This window comes from Chiloscyllium plagiosum, unplaced genomic scaffold (assembly GCF_037043375.1).
Source record: "Chiloscyllium plagiosum isolate Xiang-an unplaced genomic scaffold, Cpla_swu_hap1 HiC_scaffold_13, whole genome shotgun sequence".
Taxonomy (NCBI): domain Eukaryota; kingdom Metazoa; phylum Chordata; class Chondrichthyes; order Orectolobiformes; family Hemiscylliidae; genus Chiloscyllium; species Chiloscyllium plagiosum.
In genome coordinates, this window is record NW_028270151.1 from 121,513,602 (window position 1) to 121,540,848 (window position 27,247).

The following is a 27,247-nucleotide window of genomic DNA, read 5'->3' on the forward strand; positions in this document are numbered from 1 at the left end:
CTGTATATAAAAAGTAGAACAAATCCAATCCGGCCAATTACCACTCCATCAGTCTCCAATCGATCATCAGTAAAGTGGTGGAATGTCTCAGTGCTTTCAAGCTGCACCTGCTCAGCAATAACCTGGTCAATGACGCCCAGTTTGGGCCCCACCAGGGCCACTCAGCTCCTGACCTCATTACCGTGGTTCAAACATGGACAAAAGAGCTGAATTCCAGAGGTGGGGTGAGAGTGACAGTCCTTTAAAACAAGGCTGTCTTCTCCCAAGTGTGGCATCAAGGGGCGTAAACAAAACTGGAATCAATGGGTATCAGGGGCAAACTCCCCGCTGGTTAGAATCATACCTGACACGGAGGAAGATGGTCATGGTTGATAAAGGCCAGTCAACTCAGCTCCAGGACAAGTCTGTTGGAGTCCCTCGGGCAGTGGCCTAGGCCCAAACATCTTCAGGGCTGCTTCATCAATGACATTGCCTCTATTCTAAGATCATAAGTGGGGATGTTTGCCAATGATTGCACAATATTCAGCAACATTTGTGGCTCCTAAGATACTGAAGCAGTCCATGTCCAAATGCAACAAGATCTGGACAGTATCCAGGCTGAAAAGTGGCAAGTAATATTCACGTCACACAAATGCCAGACCGTGACCATCACCACTAAAGTACAATCTAACCGCTGTCCCTTGGCATTCAATGGTGTTACTATCACTGAATCCACAGTGGGCTGCAGTGGTTCAACAAGGCAGCTCACCACCACCTTCTCAATGGGCAACCAGGGACAGGCAATAAATGCTGGCCCAACCAGTCACACCCAGATTCACGAAATAAATAAATTGAAAAAACAGATTTTTTTTAACAGAGGAAGGTTGCTGAGGTATCACAGGGATCGGTGCTCGGGTACCAGCTGTTCACAAATCCATTAGAAATGTGGTTGTGGGAATCAAATACAATATATCACAACCTGCTGAGAAAACTAAAAGATGTTGCATTGCGAGTGGGTGAGGAGGTTGAAAAAACGTTTTAAGGTGACTAAGACAAGTGGAGTGAATGGGCAAATATGTGGCAGATGGAGAGCAATATGGGTAGAGGTGACGGTGTGCCCTGTGGTGGGAACAAGAGATTGGCAGCTTTTCATTTAAAAAGGGATTGTTTGAAACATGTTGATCTAAAAAGCGACATATGGGCCTTTTTGTTGTTTCTTTCTGCGCAGACCTCCGAGGTCCCTGCAGCGCAGTGAGGTCTGAACCCAGAAGTCAATACTGGGAATGGCATTCACACGCTGCCCAGTGTACATAGACCAACCACGTGGGGAGCTGTAACATTGCAAAGGATCTGGATCTCCCTGTACACCAGTCACTGAAAGCAATATTGCAGGAGCAGAAAACAGTTAGGAAGATCAATGATGTGCTGACCTTCATTTCAGGGGGATTTGAATCCAGGAGTAAGGGTGTCTTACTGCAAGTGTACAGAGTGTTGGTGAGACCCCGTCTCAAACACTGTGCAGTATTGTGTGCAGGTTTGGTCTCAGTACCTAATAAAGGACAAACCTGACATTGAGGGAGTGCAGTGAAGGATGACCAGACCGATCTTTGTGATGACAGGCTTATTGTGGGAGCAGAGTTTGGGGCGACTGGGCCTGTATTCCATGGGGTTTAGGAAAATGCGTGGAGATCTCAGTGAGATATATAAAGCTCTGACAGGGTGAGATGGATTGGAAGCAGGGATAATAATTCCCCAGGCTCTGGTGTCTAAAACAAGGGTCCACAGTATTAGACAGACCATTCTGCAATGAGATGACAATAAATGTCTGCCCTCAGCGTCTGGTGAACCTGGGGAATGCACTCGAATCTGGAAGCCAAGACACTGAATATAAATACGGACGTAGAGACAGTAAAGGAATGGTGGGAGAGAAGGAGAACGATATGGAAATAAAGGGCCAGGTATCATTATATTGAATTGGGTAGGAAACTCGACAGACCAAATGGACTACTGCACTTCCTACTTTATCGCTTCCCACGGTTAAACACATTAAGGGATGTGGACAGTGTGTGGGAAAAGTGCATTGAGGAGATGTTTGAACATGAACTGGAATGGAGAAGGCTCAATGTGTTGTATGGCCTACTCCATTCCCGATGTTTCTGTGCAGTCTGTAAATGTTGTCACAAGCTCTCAGATATTAGGAAGGAGGTCTCTGCAGGGTCAACAGGACTGTGTTTCTCATTGCCTTTTCCGATACTGAGGCTGGGGCCGGGTGTTCTGTCTGGTTTTATCCTTTAGACCCCGGAACAGTTTGATGCAATAGAATGTCCTGGTTGGCAGAATCAGAGACCATTGAAAAGTTTACCACATGTCTGTGTGTCTGTAGTCACGTTTTGGCCAGACCAGGAAAGCACGGGAGATTCACTTTCTGAAAGTACATTTGTGAAGCAAATTGGTGTGTACAATCGCCATTGGCTTGAAGGTCACTATTACGGACACCAGATTTTGCATCTTAATATTTTGTCAATTGTGTTTAACTTACACCAGCTGCCAGAGCATTAGCCTGGTCTGGATTAGTAATCCAGTGACCTTTCCACAGCAGCACCATCTCTACACGGGGACCTATCTGAAATCAAACTGAGGGGGAGGTAACTGCTCAGATTGTAATTATAATCCTCTTAGGAACTGGACATAGCTGAGTAATTTTCCACATTACCAGGGCGATGTCAGAGTTGGAGCTGGAATGAAACAGCTTCCCAGGAACACGGCTTGTTGTGCAGCACAAGTCTTCAGTCCTATTGCAGGAATGGGGTCAGGGACCATTGTCTTTTTCGTACGTACTGTGTTCAGCTGTTTCTTCATGTCACGTACAGCAAATTGACTTGGTTGAAGACTAAAATCTGTGATTCTGTGGGTATCATGGCGAGGGTGAGGTGGTTCATCAACTCAACAATTCTGGCTGAGGTTGGTGCAGCTACCACATCCTGGTCTATTACACTGATGTGCAGGGCTGTTTGATTACTGAGGATGGGGATATTTTTGGATCCCTTTGCTCCAGTCATTTGTTTAATCTTTCATCACCATTTATGACAGAACGTGACAGGATTGCGGAGCTTCGATCAGATCTGTTAGTCAAGTGTGGTAGCTTTAATGGGTTCACGTCAGGTTTAGGTTCACGTGGTTCTGATCCAGTCATGTTCACCCACAGTCATTACTGAAACATAGATCGTATTGATGGCAATGGCAGACTGAGGAAATTATTCGAGGCTAAAAGTTACAGGTTGTGGTTAATGCTGTTCTGCTTCTCCTGCTGCTGTAGTCTACAGCACTACATAAATACGCAGTTTTGAGCTGCAATACCTGCAATGCAATTCTGCTCTCTGTCCCTTAGTTCACAACGAGACCCATTCACCCATCAGCCCTGTACTCAGTGACCTACTTTGGTTTCTGATGTGGTAACACTTCCATTTTCATACTCTCATTCTGCTGAGGGTCTCTCCCCGGGTCATGCCTTCAATCTGACACATTCTGCAAAACCAATTAACTGATTTTAATTCAATTGTTTAATTCATCTGAATCTTTTTCCTTGAGTAATACCATCTTCTGTGTTTCAAGTGAATGCCTTTCCCTCTGTTTCTCTCCCTGAGCATGATTAAGAGCTCTGCACTGTCAGTGATGTCAGCCTTATGTAGTTTCAGAGCCAATGAATTCTCTGGATTCCCAATCATCTTCACCACATTGTACGTTTCCTCTTTTGGTTTGATGCCTTATTACTCATGGTTGCCTTGTCCTGCCATGAGTATGTTTCATCTCCTTTGGGAGAATTTCTGATATCCTCCGAAATAACCCTTAGAAATTCCAGCTTTTGCTGTGACATGGTCTGCCCTGCTCAGTTCCCCTTCCAATTGACTGTGACCAGCTCCTTCCAAATGTCTTTGTAGTTACATTGCTCAATTATAATCACATTACATCAAGAAGAGAGCAATAGATATAAACCTAAACAAGGAGCTTTGAGAGAAGGGACGCAAAGAATAATTGGTAAATTCCTTAACTCGATACAAAGAGAGAAAGAGCGAGACAACATAGATGATGAAATGTGAAATATGAGAAAACTAGATCATCGAAAGAAGGAGATGAACATCCCCCAATGTTTGGCAATGCCTGTGTGCTGTGGTCCTTTGTGCAGTGCATGTACAACAGAGTAATGTGTTCAAATGCTGGGTCTGATGCCAGAAATTTTATCTCCAATAATATGACAGACACTAGCTTTGGAAAGAACCCAACAGGCCAATGTATTGAATTCTGGTAGAAAGGGGATTAACTGAAATAAGCTGGGACACCAGAAGGAAGAATTTATAATACACATCCTGATAAGAATGAGAGATTGGAGTGGAGATTTCCAGAAAAGGAGGGAACGTTGAGAGAAGGGGAGCATATCATTTTAGATGAGAATCAAATGATGTTTTAATGTTTTATAAATTTTATACATCATATGCAACACTTTCAGTTAACTGTGTCTCCGTTGTGCATTTAGAATGTGTTGTGCACATATGAAAAATGTTACATATCTGCACACACACATTAATTAAACAGTGAGTATAAAATCATTCATCCGCCATTGAAACTGTCCTGTTGTCGTGTTACCAGGATACATGAACACCAACTGGCCACCAAAATACATGACCCATTATCACTATGTTCCATACATACAGACAAAGAAGGGCACCACTTTGATTGGGACAACACACACACATATTAAGACATGGAAGGACGTTCTTAGAGGAATGGCATTCTGACCGGAAGTCCGTCAATAAACACAGCAATTTAGATCCTATCTACCTTCTCTTGTAAAACAAAAGAACTGGAAATGACATCACCCAAGACCTATAAATAGAGAGGCACGATATCCCACCAGCGCTTCAGCAGAGCATCTCACTGATGATGTTAATTAGTCATAGTATCGAATCGTCAGAAAACAAACCTTCAAGCACAGCGAGCTAACTTGCATACATGCAAACTGTTATTTTTCTTTTATTAGTGGAATTTGAGAGTTCTTTGTCACTCATGTATTAACAGATTACGAGGTGAGGTGAGCTTTTTTGGGTTTGTGGTTTTAATTAACAGAAGTGCTCGACATAGATGTCTTCACAGTTTGGGGCCCTGCCATAAGGGACTTGGGTAGATTTGAACAGATTTCGGGTACAAAATGTCCCAGCAAATTCCAACACGTTGCAATTAGTGACCTAGTTCTTCAAATAAAACCGGTCGGAAAATCTGTTTAATTTTGTTCACTGGTGGTTGTTTAAATTAAAACAGAGGGAAATGGCTCTTAACATTACTAAAGAGGTTCCCAAATTTGCCAAGAAAGTTGAGAAAGACAGAAGCAGGACATTTATTAGAATTAGCAAATAGGTTGGAATTGGGTTTAACCACGGGCAGAAGGAAAGCTGAAATTATAATGTAGTTGGTCAAGCACATTGATGTATCAGAGAAACAGACAAGTGCAATACAGTTAGAAAAAACTTAAATTGCAAATATGGCAACTGAAGTTAGAAGACAAAGAAAGAGACGGAAACAGAGTTAGAAAAAAGAGAAGGAGAGGAAAAAGAAAGAGAGAGAGAATTTGAAATTTAGAAGTTGTGAATTAGACAAGAAAGTTAAATTAACAGGATGGGGATGAAGGGAGAACATCGGGATGTATACAACTATGTTAGTACTTTGCCATATTTCGGTGAGAAAAATGTCAAAACCTTTTTTATTTCATTTGAAAAAAATAACTCGGCAGATGACGTGTCCAGTGAACTTGCGGGTAATGCTAGTTCAGACTAAGCTGGTGGGCACAGCTGGTGAGGCATGTGCAGCACTGTCAGATGGGGGGTCAAGAGATTATGCAAATGTCAAATTGGCTATTTTGATTGGCTATGAAATGGCACCAGAAGCACATAGACAGAAGTTCATAAAAATTGAGACGGAACTTGGTCAGACTTATGTTAAGTTTGAAAGAATTAACTACAGTCATTTTGATAGATGGGTGTTGGACTTAAAAATAGATAAGACCTGTGAGGCTCGAAGGGAGATTATTCTGCTGGAGAAGTTTAAAGACTCACTTCCAGAGATTGTAAGATTTCATGTGCACGAACAGAAAGGTCAAGAAGTGAGAAGCGCGGCAGAAATGGCAGGTAAATATGCATTGGTGCATGAGATGAAATTTAGCTTCCGGGAGAATTTTCATGCTATGAGGGATAGAAATTGGGAGAAGGGAAGTTCACACATTACAAAGCGAACAGTAGCGCACAATAGTTTACCACAAGTGAAAAAAGAAGCCCAAAGGGGTTGAAAGGAGGTGAAAGGCCTCAGGTGTTCTCAGTATAAGGCAGTGTAATACATAAAATGACAGTGCCGATGGTTTAAGAAGGGCACTGGGAAAAGGTGTTTTCACTGCAGTAAGCTGGGACATACTGTGATAGTCGTTGAAGGAAGGCATTTTGGGGAAAGATGTGGTAGAAGAGGCTAAGCCCAGTGGCATTAGTGAAACTGGTAAAGGAGACCCCAAGTAGAGCCGAGGAGCTGCAGGAGAGTATACAGCCAAGGCAGGGGCGGGGTATGGAGTCAATACCTGATCGCTGTAAAGAATTCACCTCTGTAGATAAAGTTTACTCAGAAAGATCAGGGGGAGAAGGACAAGAAGTTATAATTTTGTGAGATATGGGATCTGCTCAGTCTCTAATAGCTGAGAAGTGAGGCGCCAGAAAAGCACAACAGATCTGGCAGCATCCGAACAGCAGGACAATCGAATATCAGGCAGAAACCCATCGTCAGGAATGTGGTGGGGGGACAATGGGGCTGAAAGATAAATACGAGGGTAGTAGCTGGGGCTGTGGGAGGGTCACTGGGAAGGCGATAAGAAGATGTAGGTGGGAGTAATAATGATATGTCGGTTAGGAGGATGGAGTCAGTAGGTGGGAAGCAAGCTGGCCAGTTAGGGCTCTTCAAGAGGGCAGTGCTAGGTTGAACGGTTGGATCTGGGAGAGGTTGGTGGAGGGGAGATTTGGAATTTGGTGAAGTCAACGTTGATGATGGTTCTAGTTTGAGGGTTCCAGCTGTCCTACCACTGATAGGTGTCCTATCACCCTCCTGTCCGACCTATCACCATCACACCCCACCTGTATCTACCTATCGCCTTCCAAGCTATCTTACACCCAGCTCCACCCCCACCCTCCTATTTATTTCTCGGCCCCCTTCCCCCTCCGTTACCCCATCCCCCACTTTCCTGAGAAGGATTTATGCCTGAAAAGTCAACTCTTCTGCCCCTCGGATGCTGCCTGGTTGGCTATGCTTTTCCAACCCCACACTTTTCAACTCTCATCTCCAGCATCTGCAGCCCTCACTTTCTCTCGGCCTCTAATAGTGAGAGATGAAAGTATTTTCACTCTTTCTGACGGACTAATCAAGATCGTGACAATTTGTGGAATGGGGTTAGAAATTAAGCATTCCCTTGTGTAACATCAGGTTGGAATGCCAAATCAAGGTTGGGGAAGTAACAGTGACAGTGAGTAACAGAGTGTCATTTCCAGGAATACAGTTTGTTTTTATGAACGATTTAACAGGATCCAAGTTGGGCGTGGCAGCCCTTGTGTTGGAGAAGGCAAAAGGAAAACAAGGGAATTGGGGAGTTAAAAGAAAAATACCCAGGATTTTTCGAGACTGTATCGTAACAAGATTGTGGGCGGCACGGTGGCACAGTGGTTAGCACTGCTGCCTCACAGTGCTAGAGACCCGGGTTCAATTCCCGCCTCAGGCAACTGTCTGTGTGGAGTTTGCACATTCTCCCCGTGTCTGCGTGGGTTTCCTTCGGGTGCTCCGGTTTCCTCCCACAGTCCAAAGATGTGCAGGTCAGGTGAATTGGCCATACTAAATTGTCCCTAATGTTAGGTAAGGGGTAAATGTAGGGGTATGGGTGGGTTGCGCTTCGTGCGGGTCGGTGTGGACTTGTTGGGCCGAAGCGCCTGTTTCCACACTGTAATGTAATCTGTAATCTAATCTGGAATTCCACTGTCATAAGTTAGAGCAGGAAGGAAAACCAAAATAAAAAGCCAAAGGAGATGATGCTCAGTGAACTGACACCCTGCTTGATGTCACGGTGCAGAAAAAAACCTGAACAGGCAGAGGATCAGGCAGAGGATCAGGCAGGGGTGTTTAGTCCTGAAAGGCTAATGGACTTACAACAGATATATATATACACACACACACACACAAAAAAGGAATCAAAATATATTGTCGAACGTTATTAACTTAAAGATAGAATGCTAAAATTAAAATGGAGACCCCGATAGGTTAGTGCAGAAGGGAAATGGGCCGAAGTGCATCACATTGTTTTCGGAATAGCGTAAAGTGTTACGGGTAGCACATAAACTAACTGCAGGGGGTCACCTAGGTGTACAGAAGACCCAGGCTAAGGTACAGAGGCATTTTTAGTGGCCTGGAATGCACACGGACGTGGTTATTTTTTGATGTAGATTAGATTAGATTACTTACAATGTGGAAACAGGCCCTTCGGCCCAACAAGTCCACACCGCCCCGCCGAAGCGCAACCCACCCAGACCCATTCCCCTGCATTTAACCCTTCACCTAACACTACGGGCAATTTAGCATGGCCAATTCACCTAACCTGTGGGAGGAAACCGGGTGTGCTTCAGTGTCTACAACATGCCTTATCTCGGTTGTCTCCACTTATTGGAGGAGGAGACTGAGTCATGCAGCACGAAAATAGTTCCTTCAATCCAACTAGTCCATGTTGACCAGAGTCCCTGACCGAGTCGCGTTTCCCTGCATTTGACCCAAATCCCTTCAAACCTTCTCCTCTCCATGTTTCTGCCCAAATTAGATTAGATTACATTACAGTGTGGAAACAGGACCTTCGGCCCAACAAGTCCACACCGCCGAAGCGAAACCCACCCATACCCCTACATTTTACCCCTAACCTAACGCTACGGGCAATTTAGCATGGCCAATTCACCTAACCTGCACATCTTTGGACTGTGGGATGAAACCGGAGCACCCGGAGGAAAACCACGCAGACATGGGGAGAACGTGCAAACTCCACACAGTCAGTCGCCTGAGACGGGAATTGAACCCGGATCTCTGGCGCTGTGAGGCAACAGTGCTAACCATTGTGCCACCGTGCCGCCCATGTACATGTCAAACATTCTAAATGGTAGGGAAGTCACAGACAGTACTAAAGCCAGCACCTTTGTTACCAATTCCTGCATTCGAAGAACATTTCATGTAGGTTATGATTAGTTGTGTAGCTCCCCTATCTAAAATAAAAGTGGAAACCAATATTTGCTAGCCATAATGGATGTGTCTACCAGATTCCCAGAGGCAATTCTATTTTGGAGTCATGATTCGGAGATGCCGGTGTTGGACTGGGGTGTACAAAGTTAAAAATCACACAACACCAGGTTATAGTCCAACAGTTTTAATTGGAAGAACACTAGCTTTCGGAGCGACGCTCCTTCATCAGGTGATTGTGCAATTTCCTGATGAAGGAGCGTCGTTCCGAAAGCTAGTGTGCTTCCAATTAAAAGTGTTGCACTATAGCCTGGTGTTGTGTGATTTTTAACTATTATGGAGTGTTAAGGTAAAAAGGGAGGTGGAGGAGTTGGTAGCTTTCTTTACTCACTGTGGGCTCCGCAGAGAGATTCAGTCAGACGAAGGTCTCATTTTACCGCTCAGCTGTTCAAGGAAGTCATGGATAGTTTAAGGAAGTCATGGATAGCTTAGGCATACAGCACTTCAAATCAAGGGTGTCCCATCCTGAATCCCAGGCACCCTTGGAAAGTTAGCATCAGGTGCTGAAGACCATATTAACAGCATACTGTCAGGATTACCAGAATGATTGGAATGAAGGTGTCTCATTAAATTGTTTGCCATTAGACAAAAATTATTTGCCCCAAATAAATCTACTCAGTTTACTTCCTTTGAGTTAATATTTGAAGTCAGAGGCCCTTTGGAATTAATTGAATATAAATTGACAGGACAGAAGTCAGAGATCTCACACTCGGATTATATATGTTAGGTGAGGGATAGATTAGATGGAGTAGGTGAGTTAGCTAAACAACACCTGAAGGGCACAGTATAGAATGAAGCACGTGGCAGATAAAAACTCTGAAATTTTGACGATTTCCTGTGGGGATGACGTATTAGTATTGTCACCAGTGATAGGAATCCCCTTCAATGCCAGGTTTAGGGACTCAGGAACAGAGTTATGGTCAGATGGACAAATTGTGTAGTTTATCTGTATGATGTAGTGATTTTTAGCAAGTGATTGAAAGCTCACGTGTTGCAGCTGCCAGAGCATGTTGAACGTTTACAAGAAGCAAACTTTGTAATAAACTTAAAGAAAACTGAATTCGCGAAGGCAGAGGTGACGTTCGTGGGACATTACATTGGACATGGAAGGTTGACCCCCGTGGAACACAAAGACAAAGGGCTTTGAGGAATTTACACGAACATCCTCGATGAAAGAGTGGATTCGATCGGAAGTTTGTTCCAAACTTCAGCAGCGTATTGGCACTACTGATGGACTTAGTAAAGAAGGAAACATAATTGTGGTGGACAGAACAATGCCAGGAGGCATTTGAGAATTTTAAAGCAGGATTAATCACCGCACCAGTTTTAGCTACACCAAATATTTTGAAACCCTTTCAAAATTCTATTTGCTTCTAGGGATATAGGGGTTGGAGTTGTATTGATACAGTAAGATGATGATGGAATTGAATGGCTAATTGGCTACTTGTCGAAAAAACGCAATATCCATCAGAAAGAAAAATACAACATTCTCCATTATTGAAAAAGGATGATTAAGTTTCGCACTGACCTGACAATATTTTCATGTTTATGTGACTAATAAATTGTCGGAGATGGTTGTGGACAACGACAAACCTCTCGCGTTTTTTTGATTATTTAAAGACCAGAATATGAGAGCATTTCATTGGAGTCTTATCACACCGACTTTAAACTTACAAAATGTACATGCTGTGGGTCCTAAAATGTGATAGCAGATGTGTTAGCGTGAATTTAAAGGAAAAAGTTTAGATAAGATTTGACTTATTCCAGTTTATATAGGTGTGTAAGATTAATATGATTAATATAACTGAGATTAATACTTTTGTATTTCATAATAATGGGATTAAGAATTAGAAGAAAAGAAACGAAGCCATCTTTTCATTCTGATTTTTTTTTTTCTGAAGGAGGGACGTCTTATGAAGCAGAAAGCATGTCAGCTCACTTTAAGACAGAACAGGTTTTGTTGAATAGGAAGTACAGCACAGCTGCCAGCTAAATGTCAGATTGTTCCATATGTCACAGTTAGCTGTGAAATGGATACCTGAGTTTTGGTTGCTGTTTTGACAACAATTCAAATACAACCAAAGTGTTTAAATAATGGTTAGGACACCAGAAGCCAACGGAATTTGAATATTATTGTTTAGACACCTGGAAAGCAATCAAATTATGAGAATTGTTGTATCATGGGGAGTATATAAACCCAGCATTTGAACACTAGAGGGAGAGCCACTGCCATCCAACAACAGAGTAACTGCTGTAGAGCAGGAGTGCTAACTGGCCATCTCAAACACTCTCTTTCAAGGATACATGTTCATTTCAAACCGACTTGCAATAAAAAAATGACCCAGGGAGATCAGCAGCTGGAAGAGTGAACACAGCGGGGAAGATAGAGACTGTGTGGTCTTGAGATTGTAATGTTTAATATGTGGGAACAGAATATTTTTACAGAGTCGGAGTCAGATAGTAAGTAGCTCAGAAAAGAGGGGCTTGCATTTGCGAATAGTTGTTGTTTAGTGTTCACTATTAAAGTTAAGAAACTAACTTGTTATTTTTTGTATAAGTCGTGGAATGTAGGAGATCTGTGTCACTAATATTTTAACAGATTACGAGGTGAGGCGAGCTTTTCTGGGTGTTTGGTTTTAATTAACAGAGGGGTTTCGACTCCACCTTGTAAATGACCATCCACGCTAACCCCAATTCCCTGCAGTTGGCCCATATCCTTCCAGTCCTTTCCTATCGACATATTTATCCAAATGCATTGAAATGTTGTTAATGTACCCCCCAACCACATCTGCTGGCAGCTCATCCGTACACCAGCCATTTATGTAAATAAGTGGTCCCTCAGATTCCCTTTTAATCCTTCCCCTTTAACCTTAAACTGATCGTCTCTCGTTCTCGATTCTCTAAACCTTGGAAAAAGACTGAGAGCATTAACCCTACCATCGTGATCTTATTCAGCTCTGTAAGGACTCCCTCAGTCTCCTACATGCTAAAGAAAAGGTCCGAGCTTGTCCAACCCCTCCCTATAACTCAGACGATTGGGTCCTGGTAACATCCTTGAAAATTTCTTCTGCACTCTTTCTAATTTCATAGCGTCCTCCCCATAACAAGGTGACAAAACTGAACACAATACTCCAAGTGCGGCCTTACCAAAGTCCTGTGTAACTGCAACATAAATTCCCAACTTCTGTACTCCATGTCCTGCCTGATGAAGGCCAATGTGCCAAATGCCTTCTTCACTGCCCTGTCTACCTGTGGCTCCACTCTCAGAGAACCGTGCACCTGAACCCCAAGGTCTCTCTGCCCACTACACCCTTGAAGATCCTCCCATTCACCATGAAACTCCTCCCTTGCTTTGAGTTCCCAAAATGTAAGACATCACGCATCTATATTAAATTCCATTTGCCATTTCTCGGCCCACTTCCCCACCTGAGTGAGGTCCTGCTGCAATTTCTGATAAACTTCCTCACTAAACATGGTCCCACTTACTTTAGTGTCATCTGCAAACTTACTAATCATAACTTGTACATTCACAACCAATTCATAGATAACAAACAACAATGGACCCAGCCTCCAGTCTGACAAGCATCATTCCACTAAACCCTCTGCTTTCTACCATCAAACCAACTGTGTATCCAATTGGCCAGTTCCCCCAGCATTCCACGTGATGGAAACTTCCAGAGCATCCTGCCGTGTGGGAACTTATCAAAGGCCTTGCTGAAATCCATAGAGACTATATCTACCCCGCTGCCCTCATCAACCTTCCTGGTCAATTCATCAAAGAACTCGAACAAATTTGGGAAGCATGATCTCCCACTCACAAATCTATGCTGACTGCTCCGAATCAAACCCTGTGTAGGTAATGGGTACAGTCAATGGTATGCTGTCCTTCATTTTATGATGATTCGAGAACATAAGTAAAGCCATCTTCCTGCAGTTTTAGAGCCATGCTGAGAGAGCATTTGGGGCAATCTCTACAGATTTGATCTCCTTTGTAAGGAATGATCTCCTTACCACAGACACGGGTGATGGTAACATGAGGATAGAGTGAAGAAGCTAAGTGTTTAACCTGTAGAGATGTAAGGGATGAAGAAATGGTGACGCTGAAACATGAGGAGTGGCAGCGATCACTTATTTGCAAATGAGTCATTGATAGGGTGAGAAATTCCATGCTTTACCCAGGATTGATTGGTTTGCTTTATTGCCACGTGTACCTCAGTACAGGGAAACACTTTATTTATGAGCAGTGGATACAGGTCATCGTAAGCATGGCCAGACAGATCATAGGTTGGACATAGACTTGGACAGAGTAAGGCACACAAGTTACACGGAACTGGACGTGCACTAGACAAGATCAACATGAATCATATCAGCATTATTTGAACTTAGTGAGTCCATTCATCAGTCTAACGTGACTTTCCTAATAGTCTATATGCTTTTACTAACTCTCCCCATGTTATTGTGCAGTCGGCGTGTGAGCCCGAACTGAACGTCAGGTTGCTAACAATCCCCAACAGCAGCCACAATACCTTCCATCTGAAACAGGTAGCCATTCCCACCAGCTTCCGTCCTGCTTAAAGAACAGCAGGCTGTCTTCTCGGAAATGAAAGGTGACTTCTTGAGACTTCACACAAGACATATGGCTTCTCTCCACACTCCTCATGGCGAGAAAACCATGTTAAAGTCCCACGTGTGTGTCATGAGCAATGGAGCCAGGAGGAACAACATGGAGCAGCCTGTCTGTGCAGCCTCTGCTCCAACTGTTCATCATGTTAGAGCATCTATTAGGAGACAGTGAGGGCCGCCCATGCTGGAGATCAGAGTAGAGCATCAATTGCTGGAAAAGCACAGCAGGACAGTCGACGTTTCGGGCATAAGCCATTCATCAGGATCAGCATCAATTAACTCATTCTGCCACTGTGTAAGTGCATTGAGGTGGGAATGGCCAACTACTGTTCCTGTATAAGTGGCTCAACTGACTGAACAGCCTCCTACTGTTCCTGTATAAGTGGCTCAACGGGCTGAAAGGCCTCCTCTTGTTCATGTGTAAGTAACTCAACGGGCTGAATGGCCTCGTTCTGTTTCTGTGTAATTGACTCAATTACTTCTTCCTTGTTCAATTGGACAGGGCCAAGGGCCTGACTGGTTAGCCCTGGTTCCTGTTTAATAGGTCGATGTACTGACAAATGTGATGATGCTGAAGCTTTAAGAATTATTTTGTCCTGGTTTCTTTGAAGAGAGAGATTGAATGATCATTAACAAGCTGGTTAGTTAAGACCACTGAGTAAACAGCGAGGGAGGCCTTGTGTTTATTTTAGTGCAGCCTGAATGGGTGTGGCCAGCTCTCACAGATTAGGATCTTTGAGTTTGTGGCAATCTGTGACTGAATACTCAGTTTTGCCAAGGGCTGTGTTTATGGGATTTTCGTGTATCTGGCCAGTTCATTACTAATAGCTCCACGATCAATTATTCTGTTAACTTGTCCAATAGAATTAAGTTATTCTAATTTCCTCTTTCTTTGCTTTCATTTTATCTTTCATGTTTAAATAAATAGTGTTTAGCTTCACAGCGAGTAGTTTGACCATTCACATTGCATCTGGAACAGACCCTTTACATTCCCTTTAAAATAAGAAAACATTAGAATCTACGCTACCGCCTTCAAATATTGTCGAGGGGCTCTTGTGTGGTCCATCACACTAGACTCCTTCTCTTCCTGAGTAATAGGCTGGAGGGTCTGAATGGACTGTCCCTGTTCTTCTCCAATAATGTCAATGGGCTGAATGGCTTCCTCATATTCCTGTGAAACCAGCGTGAGTTGCTGAATGAACTCTATTTCACTGTGGCAATGTGCAGTGTCAGGCAGTGCTGTTACACGAATGTTACAGACACATTAACAGCACAAGTCTCAATGGAGTCTGGGTCTTGCTGCTCATGGACAGAGACCAGTTCAGGAGCTGACGGGCAACAAAATGTTCTGAACATTGTGGAATCTTCAGTGACCATCCCCACTTCTGATCTTATGTTGGTGAGAGTGGGGACGGGAGACATTGATGAAGCAGCTGAAGCTGTTTGTGAAGTGGAACCTACCCTGAGGATCTCCCACAGAGGTGACCCAGGACTGAGATGATGAACAACTTCCTTTGTGCCATGTTTGACTCCAAACACTGGAGAGTTTACTCTGATTCCCATTAAGTCCAGTTTTGTTCAGCTCCTTGATGTCAACAGAAGGCAACCATTGCCTTGATATCAGGGCCAGTCATTTTTTACCTGAACCCTTGTCTCAACCTCTTTTGTTCATATCAATAGGCCATGGTATAGGCGCAGCAAGTGTTTTCTTCAAACAGATGGGATTGAATGCCAGGATTTCTCGTCTCAAGAGTGTTCGGGGAGTTAGATGACTGAAAGTATTTGAAGAGGAGGTACTGGATATTGACCTGTCAGAGAGGTGAGGGCTATGAAGAATTGGGTATGGAAGAGGATTTGAGATCAAGAGCAGATCAGGCATGATCTTAGTGAAGGGCAAGGCAGGCTTGTGGAGTGAACGACCTGTCCCTGTATCTGATCTTCGCCCATTCTGTTATTGGAAAGTTAGTGGGTGTTATTTTCCTGAATGTTATGGTTTTGAATATTGCAGACAGGGAGACCAGAGGATTTTGTGAGCCAGCGCTGAGTGAGGTATGGGGGCTGTATTCACAGTGAAACTGGGTCTACAACATGACCAACAAATGAAGCACAAGTTGCAGAGAGGGGAAGCTCTGTAAAGAGAGATGAGGGGCCTCTTTCATACCCGTGCCTGGGTTTTCCAATTATATTTCCCAAATCACCTCGAAACATGTGGGGCAGTCTTCAAGGGCCAAATGGTCTCCTCTGTTTCAGTGCAACAGGTTTTAGGAGTAAGTGGCCTCCAACTGTTCCTGTCCAGAAGGTATGAGGGGCTGAATGGAACACGGGAATATGGGACTGAGGAGCAGGAGAGGGTCATTAGACATTTTGACCCTTCTCCACCAGGCACTAAAATTGTGGCTGATCAGGTTGGGGCCTACTTTTTTGTCTATATCCCATTATCTGTTATTCACTTCTCGACCAAATATTTACCTAACGCATCTTTCAGTCAATGTGAACATAGAGGCACGATAAACTTCCAGTGAAGAGATTTCCGACTTGAAAGGTCCTTTCAGAATTTTTCATCATTCCTCTTATAGAATAAGAGAGTCAGGCAGAACGGAAACAGACCCGTTAGTCCAATCTGTTCACTCCGATCAGATATCAAATCTGATCCAGTCCCATTTGCCAGCATTTGGCCAATATCCCTCCTCTTTCAGAATTTTTTTAAATGTGCGATTGTAACCGCCTTCGGCACTTCCCCTAACAGCACTTTCTGTACACACACCACTCTCTGTGTGAAAACATTTATCTTCAGGTCTCTTCTAAATCAATCCCCCTCGCCTTCAAGCTATGCCCTCTTCTTCTGGACTCCCCTATCCTGGGGAGCAGAACGTGGCTGTTCAGAATATCCATGCCCCTGCTGGTTTTATAAACATCTGTAATGTTACCCCTCAACCTCTGACACTCCGGGGGGAAACACCTCAACGGAATCAGCCTCTCCCTGCAGTCAAACCTCCAGTCCTGGAACATATGTGTAAGTCATTTCTGCAGAAAACCGAGTTGTACACAGTATTCTTAAAGTGGCCTCACCAACATCCTGTACAGATGCAAAATGCCACCACAACTCCTATACTCAATGCTCTGACTGATTAAGGCAAATGTGCCAAATGTGTTCAGCACCACACTGTCTACCTGCGACTCCACTTCCAAGGAACAATGCACCTGCAGCCCTATGCCCCTTTGTTTCACAACATGCCCCAGGACCTGACCATGAAGTATATAATGTCTGCCCTGATTTGCCTTCCCAAAATGCAAAACCTCGTATTTATCTAAATTAAACTTCATCTGTCACTCCTTGCCCCTTTGTCCCATCTATTTATGGTATCGTTGTACTCTGAGATAATCTACTAAACCACCATTCTGATATAATCTGCAAACTTACTCTGTCCTCAATATTCACAACTAAATCCTTTACATAAATGATGAAACGCAGTGAACTCAGTACGGATTCTTACAGCACACTACTGCTCACAAGCCTCCAGTCTGAAAAATATCCCTCTTCCTTCAAGCCAATTGTAACTAGCTTCTTCTGTATCCCAAGTGACCGAATCTTATTCATTTGTCTTCCAACCAGAATGAAATACCATCTATGAAGACAGATTGAGTAGGCTAGGCTTATTTTCACTAGAAAAAGGAGATTGAGGGGGGACCTGATTGAGGTTTACAAAATCATGAAGTGTATAGCCAGGGTGGATAGAGACAAGCGGTTTCCCAGGTTGAAGGATTCAGTCACGAGAGGTCGTGCTTTCAAAGTGAGAGGTGGAATGTTTAAGGGGGATACGCGCGGTAAGCACTTCACACAGAGGGTGGTGGGCGTTTGGAACGCGTTGCCAGCAGAGGTGGTAGAGGCAGGCACGGTCGATTCATTTAAGATGCATCTGGAAAGATGCATGAGTAAGTAGTGAGCAGAGGGATCAGATCCTTAGGAATTGTCCGACAGATTTATACAGTACATTTGGATCGGCTCAGGCTTGGAGGGCCGAAGGGCCTGTTCCTGGGCTGTAAATTTTCTTTGCTCTTTGTTCTTTACATAGAACATAGAACATAGAAGAATACAGCGCAGTACAGGCCCTTCGGCCCTCGATGTTGCGCCGATCCAAGCCCACCTAACCTACACTAGCCCACTATCCTCCATATGCCTATCCAATGCCCGCTTAAATGCCCATAATGAGGGAGAGTCCACCACTGCTACTGGCAGGGCATTCCATGAACTCACGACTCGCTGAGTAAAGAACCTACCCCTAACATCTGTCCTATACCTACCCCCCTTAATTTAAAGCTATGCCCCCTTGTAATAAATGACTCCATATGAGGAAAAAGATTCTCACTGTCGACCCTATCTAAACCCCTAATCATCTTATATACCTCTATCAAGTCACCCCTAAACCTTCTTTTCTCCAATGAAAACAACCCCAAGTGCCTCAGCCTTTCCTCATACGATCTTTCTACCATACCAGGCAACATCCTGGTAAACCTCCTCTGCACCCGTTCCAGTGCCTCCACATCCTTCCTATAGTATGGCGACCAAAACTGCACACAATACTCCAGATGAGGCCGCACCAGAGTCTTTTACAACTGCAACATGACCTCAGTACTCCGGAACTCAATTCCTCTACCAATAAAAGCCAGTACGCCATATGCCTTCTTCACCGCACTATTTACCTGGGTGGCAACTTTCAAAGATTTGTGTACATGGACACCAAGATCCCTCTGCTCATCCACACTACCAAGTATCCGACGGTTAGCCCAGTACCCCATCTTTTTATTACTCTTACCAAAGTGAATCACCTCACAGTTAGCTACATTGAACTCCATTTGCCACCTTTCTGCCCAGTTCTGCAGCTTATCTATATCCCGCTGTAACCTGACACATCCTTCCTCACTGTCTACAACTCCTCCGACTTTCGTATCATCCGCAAACTTGATCACCCAACTTTCTAACCCCTCCTCCAGGTCATTTATAAAAATGACAAACAGCAATGGTCCCAAAACAGATCCTTGCGGAACACCGCTTGTGACGGCACTCCAAGATGAACCTTTGCCATCAACTACTACCCTCTGTCTTCTTCCAGCCAGCCAACTCCTAATCCAAACTTCCAACTCACCCTCAATGCCATACCTCCGTATTTTTTGCAGTAGTCTACCATGGGGAACCTTATCAAACGCCTTACTAAAATCCATATACACCACATCTACTGCTTTCCCCTCGTCCACCTCCTTAGTCACCTTCTCAAAGAATTCAATAAGGTTTGTGAGGCACGACCTGCCCTTCACAAAACCATGCTGACTATCCTTGATCACATTATTCCTATCCAGATGTTCATAAATCCTATCCCTTACAATTCTCTCTAAGATTTTGCCCACAACAGAAGTGAGACTCACCGGCCTATAGTTACTAGGGTTATCCCTATTCCCCTTCTTGAACAAGGAAACCACATTTGCTAGCCTCCAATCTTCTGGCACTACTCCTGTAGACAACGAGGACATAAAAATCAAGGCCAATGGCTCTGCAATCTCCTCCCTTGCTTCCCAGAGAATCCTAGGATAAATGCCATCAGGCCCAGGGGACTTATTTATTTTCACCCTTTCCAGAATTTCCAACACCTCTTTTCTACATACCTCAAAGCCATCCATTCTACTTAATTGTGACTCAGTACTCACATTGACAACAATGTCCTGTTCCTGATTGAATACTGACGAAAAGTTTTCATTCAGTGCCTCCCCAATCTCTTCAGCCTCCACACGCAACTTCCCACTACTATCCTTGACTGGACCTATTCCTACCCTAGTCATTCTTTTATTCCTGACATACCTATAGAAAGCCTTAGGGTTTTCCCTAATCCTACCAACTAAGGACCTTTCATGTCCCCTCCTTGCTGCTCTTAGCTCTCTCTTCAGGTCCTTCCTGGCTATCTTATAACTCTCAATCGCCCCAATTGAACCTTCACGCCTCATCTTTACATAGGCCGCCCTCTTCCATTTAACAAGGGATTCCAATTCCTTATTAAACCACGGCTCCCTCACACGACCCTTTCCTCCCTGCCTGACGGGCACATACTTATCAATGACACTCAATAGTTGCTCCTTGAACAAGCTCCACATATCAATTACACCCTTGCCTTGAAGCTTACTTTTCCAGGCCACACATCCTAAGTCATGCCTCACAGCATCATAATTTCCCTGCCCCCATCTATAACTCTTGCCCTGTAGTGCACACTTATCCCTCTCCATCACTACAGTAAAGGTCACCGAATTGTGGTCACTGTCCCCAAAGTGCTCACCTACCTCTAATTCTAACACCTGGCCTGGTTCATTACCCAGAACCAAATCCAGTATGGCCTCACCTCTTGTTGGCCTGTCTACATATTGTGTCAGGAAACCCTCCTGCACACATTGGACAAACACTGACCCATCTAACGAACTTGAGCTATAGCTTTCCCAATTAATGTCAGGAAAGTTAAAGTCCCCCATAACAAGCACCCTATGACTTTCACTCTTCTCCTGAATCATCCTCGCAATCCTTTCTTCTACGTTTGTAGGACTATTAGGAGGCCTGTAAAAAACTCCTAACAGGGTGACCTCACCTTTCCTATTCCTAACCTCAGCCCAAACTACCTCAGATGGCGAGTCTTCATCCATCGTCCTTTCCACAGCTGTAATACTATCTTTGACAAGCAATGCCACACCTCCCCCTCTTTTACCCCCACCTCTGACCCTACTAAAACATTTAAACCCTGGAACCTGCAACAGTGAATCCTGTCCCTGTTCTACCCATGTCTCCGTAATAGCCATAACATCGAAGTCCCAGGTACCAACCCACGCTGCAAGTTCACCTACCTTATTTCGTATACTTCTTGCATTGAAGTATACACACTTCAAACCACTTTCCTGTTTACAGGCACCCTCCTTTGAAATTGATGCCATGTTCCTAACCTCCCTACACTCCAGGTCCTGCACCCTGAAGCTACAGTCTGGGTTCCCATGCCCCTGCAGAGTTAGTTTAATCCCCCCCCCGCCCCCCAAGAGCACTAGCAAACCTCCCACCAAGGATACTGGTGCCCCTCAGGTTCAGGTGTAGACCATCCTGTTTATAGAGGTCCCACCTTCCCCAGAAAGAACCCCAGTTATCCAAATACCGGAATCCCTCCCTCCTGCACCATCCCTGTCGCCACGCATTTAACTGTTCTCTCTCCCTATTCCTCGACTCTCTATCACGTGGCACGGGTAACAAACCAGAGACAACAACTCTGTTTGTTCTAACTCTGAGCTTCCAACCTTGCTCCCTGAAAGCCTGCCTAACATCCTCAGCGTTCCTCCTACCTATGTCATTGGTGCCAATGTGGACCACGACTTCGGGCTGCTCCCCCTCCCCCTTAAGGACCCGGAAAACACGATCAGAGACATCACGTACCCTTGCACCTGGGAGGCAACATACCAAACGTGAGTCTCTCTCGTTCCCACAAAACCTCCTATCTGTGCCCCGAACTATCGAGTCCCCAATTAGTATGGCTCTGCTCTTCTCCACCCTTCCGGGAAGGTTTTTTTGCCCTTTAAAAGCGCGCAGGAGATGCTCCTGCGCGCTTTTCCAGGGAATAAAACCTTCCCGGCTGCCCCTCCGGTCTTCGTCACTTCCCCCTGCTGCTCCCGCTCTGTCTGTAAAGAGAGAAAAAAACACCGCTGCCCGCTACCGGTAAGTAATTTTAAAACAAACTGTCTTACCTTAGCTGCTGCTCGCACTCAAATGAACAACTTGCTGAGGTCCATATAGACAATGTCACCCAAACTGCCTTCATCAATCTTCTTTGTTACCTCTTAACCAAATTAATGAGACATGATTTCCCATGCAGAAAGCTACGCTGTGTACTCCGATTAGCCCTTGCCTTCCCAAATGTATGTAAATTCTATCCCTCAGAATCCCCTCCAACAACTTACCCACCACTGACATCAGGCTCATCGGTCTATAGTTCCCCGGCTTTTTGGGTCACTGTTTGCTTTTCTCGTCCCACTCCTCCACTGCTCACAACAGATGTTAAATGTAACCAGGTTGGTGTCATGGCCGATCATATCGGTCTCAGACTGGGTCAGGGTCAGTTTTGGGAACAAGTCTGGCTAGTTTCTGTAATCTGCTCAAATAGCACGTTTTTGATCCAGAGCTATGTTACTCAAACTATGATGGAAAGATGCATGTTTGGGTGTTGAAAATATATAATCAGTATTTCCTTTTCTAAAAACACTGACACACACACATACACATACACACACACACACACACACACACACACACATATAAACAAAATCTCTGCAACTTTAACTTGAAAGAACTTTGACCAGATATTATTGTAACTCATGACAAAAAGAAAAATTGCAAGATTTTCCAAAACATCATTCTGCTTCTGAAGATATTGTACTCACACAGCTGCTAGCAATGGGATTCCATCCTGGGAGAGTTGGATTTGGCTGAATTCCATTTGCTTTAGGCAGTGAGTAGATTCCAATGGATGCTGGTCAGGGAGCACCCAAAGGGTAGCATGGTGGTTAGCACTGCTGCCTCACAGCACCAGGGGCTTGGGTTCGATTCCAACCTTGGGTGACTGTCCGTGTGAAGTTTACACATTCTCCCCTTGTCTGTGTGAGCTTCTAATGGGTGACCCCGTTTCCTACCACAGCTCAAACTGTGTAGGTTAGATGGATTGATCATGCCAAATTGTCTGTAGTTTTCAAGGGTTTCTAGGTTAGGTGCATTAGTCAGGGGTAAATATAGGGGAATGTGTTGGGAAGGTTGGTATGGATTTGTTGGGCCGAAGGGCTTGTTTCAACACTGCAGGGATTCTATTCCAATAACAATGGTAACGATGACTGTAGAGTTCTTTTTAGCTCGCACACATTGCTGTGATGAGGAACAATGAAGGAGAGAGAGTACAATAGGCCGTTCCTTCTCGGACAGATTATATTTTCTCCCTCTCTGAGCTGAGTCACACAATAATGTCATCCTCTCCCAAACTGGACCATGTGACGTCTCCTTGTTCATGGTCCAAACTATGTCTCCATCACATTCCCTATTCCATGTTGTTGCATTATTGCTGCTGTCATACACAGACCCATACACTTCGCAGAAAATGGTCTCGGCCGATTTGAAATATGTTTACATAGCCCCGCGTCATTAAAAAATGAAATGTTTAATTTATTCAGAATTCCTGTGTTAAAATGCATGCATTTTTAAAGAAATGCATAAATTGCTGGAAAAGCTTTGCAGGTCTGTCAGCATCCAAATGCCTTTTACATGCTGTATTTGTACCAGCCTCCACCACTTCCTCTGGCAGCTCATTCCATACACACACCAACCTCTGCGTGAAAAGGTGCCCCTTAGGCCTTTTCAAAAACGTTCCCCTTTCACTGTCAACCAATGCCCTCTAGTTTTAGACGCCCCTAACCTGGGAAAACCCTGACTACTCACCCTATCCATGACCATTCTGATTTTATAAACCGTTACTGCTGTGAAATATGGCCCCAATCAACACGAATGGCTGTACTTTCAGTTATCCTGGGCCTAAATTCTGAAATTCAATACTGATACCTCTTCTTTCTCCATCAAGTCACAATTCTAAGTCCATTTTATTCAGTTTGTTCAGATGTATCATGAGGCACTTCTGTGAGCTTTACACCTAGACCTTTGTGCAATGAGGTTTGGATACTGGCATCACTCTGCAATACCCATAAAGTTGTAACAGTATTCTCCTCTGTGTTTGTTCAGCAGTTTGTTCAGAAATGCTGGGGCATACCTCTGCAACAGGCAGGACTTGAATCCAGGCCTTCTATTCCAGACCTAGGAACACTACCACACAATTTCAGGAATTGGAATCAAATCCAGAGCTCTGGCTCAGAGACAGGGACACTACCCACTACACTACCATACCCAGATTTTGGTTCATATTTTAGTGCCCGCTTTCAGCTTGGTGTGGATTTATTATAATCAGGTTACCATTACTGAATTACAAACAACACTTTGTATTGTTAAACAAATGCAAAACATTTGTCTCAACTGTAGGATATTGAGTGCATGTGCTGTGCCATCGAAATTAACTATAAATATCTTTAATTGCTATTATATGTGGTCTGCAATATGAGAAAAAGAAATCCTGCTGACACAATCTGCCCAATGAAGCGTCTCAAATAGATATTTATTACTGAACACCAGAGACGAAGGAAAAGCTTTACTTCTGGTCACAACACACCGATCACCTTTACCCACCTCTAACGTGCGACTGCCCTCTTCCTAAAATGAAATGACACCAGGCCGCTGATTACTCTCCAGCCTCTCCTCCGCACTGACTGTGTCAGCAATCTCTCTCTCCTCGCCCTAACCACACAAGGCAAACCAAGCTCAGGGTCTTTGTGAAAATCAAGGCCGGAGTGTGCAGGCCTCCTGGAGAGGGATGGGCATTTTAAAATTGAAGGGGGAGTGTGAGGTGGCAGTAATATCACTCACTGGGCTGAGGGGTGGCAGATGGAGTGTCGTTCGGATTAATGCGAGGTATTGGATTTGGTAAATCAAACAACAGCAGGACCTATACAATTAAAAGTAGGGTCTTTGGCAGTGTTGTAGGACAGAGACCTAGCTGTCAGGTATAATTCTTTAAAATTTGCATATCATATAGATCGTGTGGTTAAGAAGGTGTTTAACACACTTGTCTTCATTGGTCAGACCTGTGAGTATCAGAATTGGGACGTCATGTTGTGGTTGTACAGGATATTGGTGAGACCTCTTCTGGAACACTGTGTCCAGTCTGGTCACCCTGCCCACTCATTCCATAAGCACACCACCCTCTGGGTGAAAAAGCTGCCCCTTAGGTCACTCTTAAATGTTTCCCCTCTCACCTTAAGCCTATGCCCTCTAGTTTTGGACTTCCCATACACTTAGAAACACCTTGACTGTTCACTTTGATATTACTGACCTTGATATTATTAAACTGGAGAGGGTTGAGAACAGATTAATCTGTATGTTGCTGGGAAAGGAGGGAGTGAGCTATAAGGAGAGGCTGGGTCGGCTGGGACTCGTTTCACTGGAGAGTATGAGACTAAGGGGTAACTTTACAGAGGTTTATAAAATAATGAGGGGTACAGATAAGCTGAAGGGCTGATGTCTTTTCCCTAGAGTTGGGGATTCAAAACTGAGGGATATTTTAAGGTGCGAGGAAAAAGATTTACAAAAGTCACGAGAGGTAAATATTTTAGACAGAAGCTGGCATGTGTGTGGAATGAACTTCCAGAGGAAGTAGTGAAAGCAGGGACAGTTACAATGTTTAAAGGACATTTAGATCAGTACATGGATAAGACATCAGTTTGGATGGTACTGTGAGCAGCTGCCCTCTCCCTCCCCATCTCTGAATGAATCCCTGTTAGTTTTCGCCCTCTGCCAATGCCTGTGCAGTGGCGTGGGGAGGCCAGCAGAGGGTGGCATTGCATCACTTTAAGCACCACAGAGACTGCCAGACCTGCCCCACCCAGAGACACACAGATACACACACAGCAATTGTTTGGACACAACATTGAGCTCATCTGGTAATTTAAACTAAACATAAAGAAATGCTCAATTTGCTTTGTAAACTGTTAAAATATGAGGGACAGGTCTGCCAAATCCCACTGTTGAAATAAAAACATCAATTTATTTTTTTCACTCTGAAAGTGAACATTTTACATCAACTATTCACAACACTGAGACCCCCTTTCTCTTAACTGCTTATTACCCGACTCCAGCTCAATAGCAATATACTGAGTCTGGGTCTGCCATCCTCTCATACCACAGGAGCTTGTAAGCTCTCCGTTCAGAACGGCATTCACCCTCTCTTAAAGGTACAGTACACGCTTTCAACTTCATCACATTATACCCTGATGAATATCGATAAGTGGAACCTATCCGGATTTCTTTTGCTCTGTGGTTTGTCAATATTTCATTTTCTCTGTCTGGTGTGTGCAGGATTTTTGTTGCTCCATTGACAGCATGTCATTATTCGACTCTGTCCGTGGGAATATATCAGTATTTAACTTGCTCACATTCGTGTATGTGGGGCAGGATTTCAGTTGTTACATGGGGACTGTGACGCTATGAAAATCTCAATGTTTGTAGATGGCACTGAACCTGGAAGAACTCTGAAGTCTATGGAGGACAGTGTGGAACTCTAACAGGACAATCACACATTGGTGTAGTGTTCAGGTTTAAGGCAGATGGGGATCAGTGCAGAGCAGTGTGAGGTGATACACTTCGGTATGAACGACAACGAAAGACAGTTTAAAACAGGCTGTGCCATTATAAAGGAGCTGCAGGAGCAGAGAGTCCTGGGTGTATATGAGCACAGATTGTTGAAGATGTCATGACAAGTGGGGAGAACTGTAACTATCACAGATTAGTTTCAGTATCTGAGCTGTTTACAGGGGGAGGTGTAGGAGGGAGCCTCTGTGCTCCCTTCCTGGGAGGTGGTGGTGACGATGTGTTGTGAGCCCACCCTCCTGCCCACCGAGACCGTGGGGATTCCATTTGTACCAGCTCAGCACAAAAGGGAGATGGCATCAGGGACACGGCTTCTAAGTTGTGCCGGAGAAAAACGGAGCTGCCAGGGGGTTTAAAATGAGAATTGCCCTTCACTGAACATTGCTCCTTACTCGGTCGGTGGGACGTGGATGTTTCAGAATCTGCACACGAGACGTCCTGGTCCTCTCCAGCTCATACCAGGGTCCTCCCCACATGGCAGGGGGAGGGGGGTAGGGAAAGGATATGGGCACTCCACCACCCGGATAGGCCCTTCCTGTCCTATTCCAGTCTGTTTCTCCTGAAATGGGAGAAAGGGAGGGAGAGAGGGACGGTGCGATTGGGTGGCCCTGCTGTTAGTGCTGGTGCAGGTGGGGAGGGGGTCATGGTGAGGTGGCCGGAGGGAGTCAGTCCACAGTGTTATTAATGTGTGTGCGGGGGGTAAAGTGGAGGGAGGGAGAGAGAGAGAGACAGAGACAGAGACGGAAAGGGGGAAGGTGCTGCATGCAGCAGTGACAGTGGTGGAACATGAACCTTGTTTGGGGGTCCGTGCTATAACAGATGTACAGTGAGTGTGAGGGAGCAGAGAGAATACGGTGACCGTTATCCTGACAGAGCGGAGAAGGTTAGTGATTCTTGTCCTCGATTGCTAGGCATCCACCAGGACCTCCGTGCCCCTGTCGTCTAATTGTGGTGTAATTGCCCCTTATCTGTCATGCTCGGGGTAAACTGTTC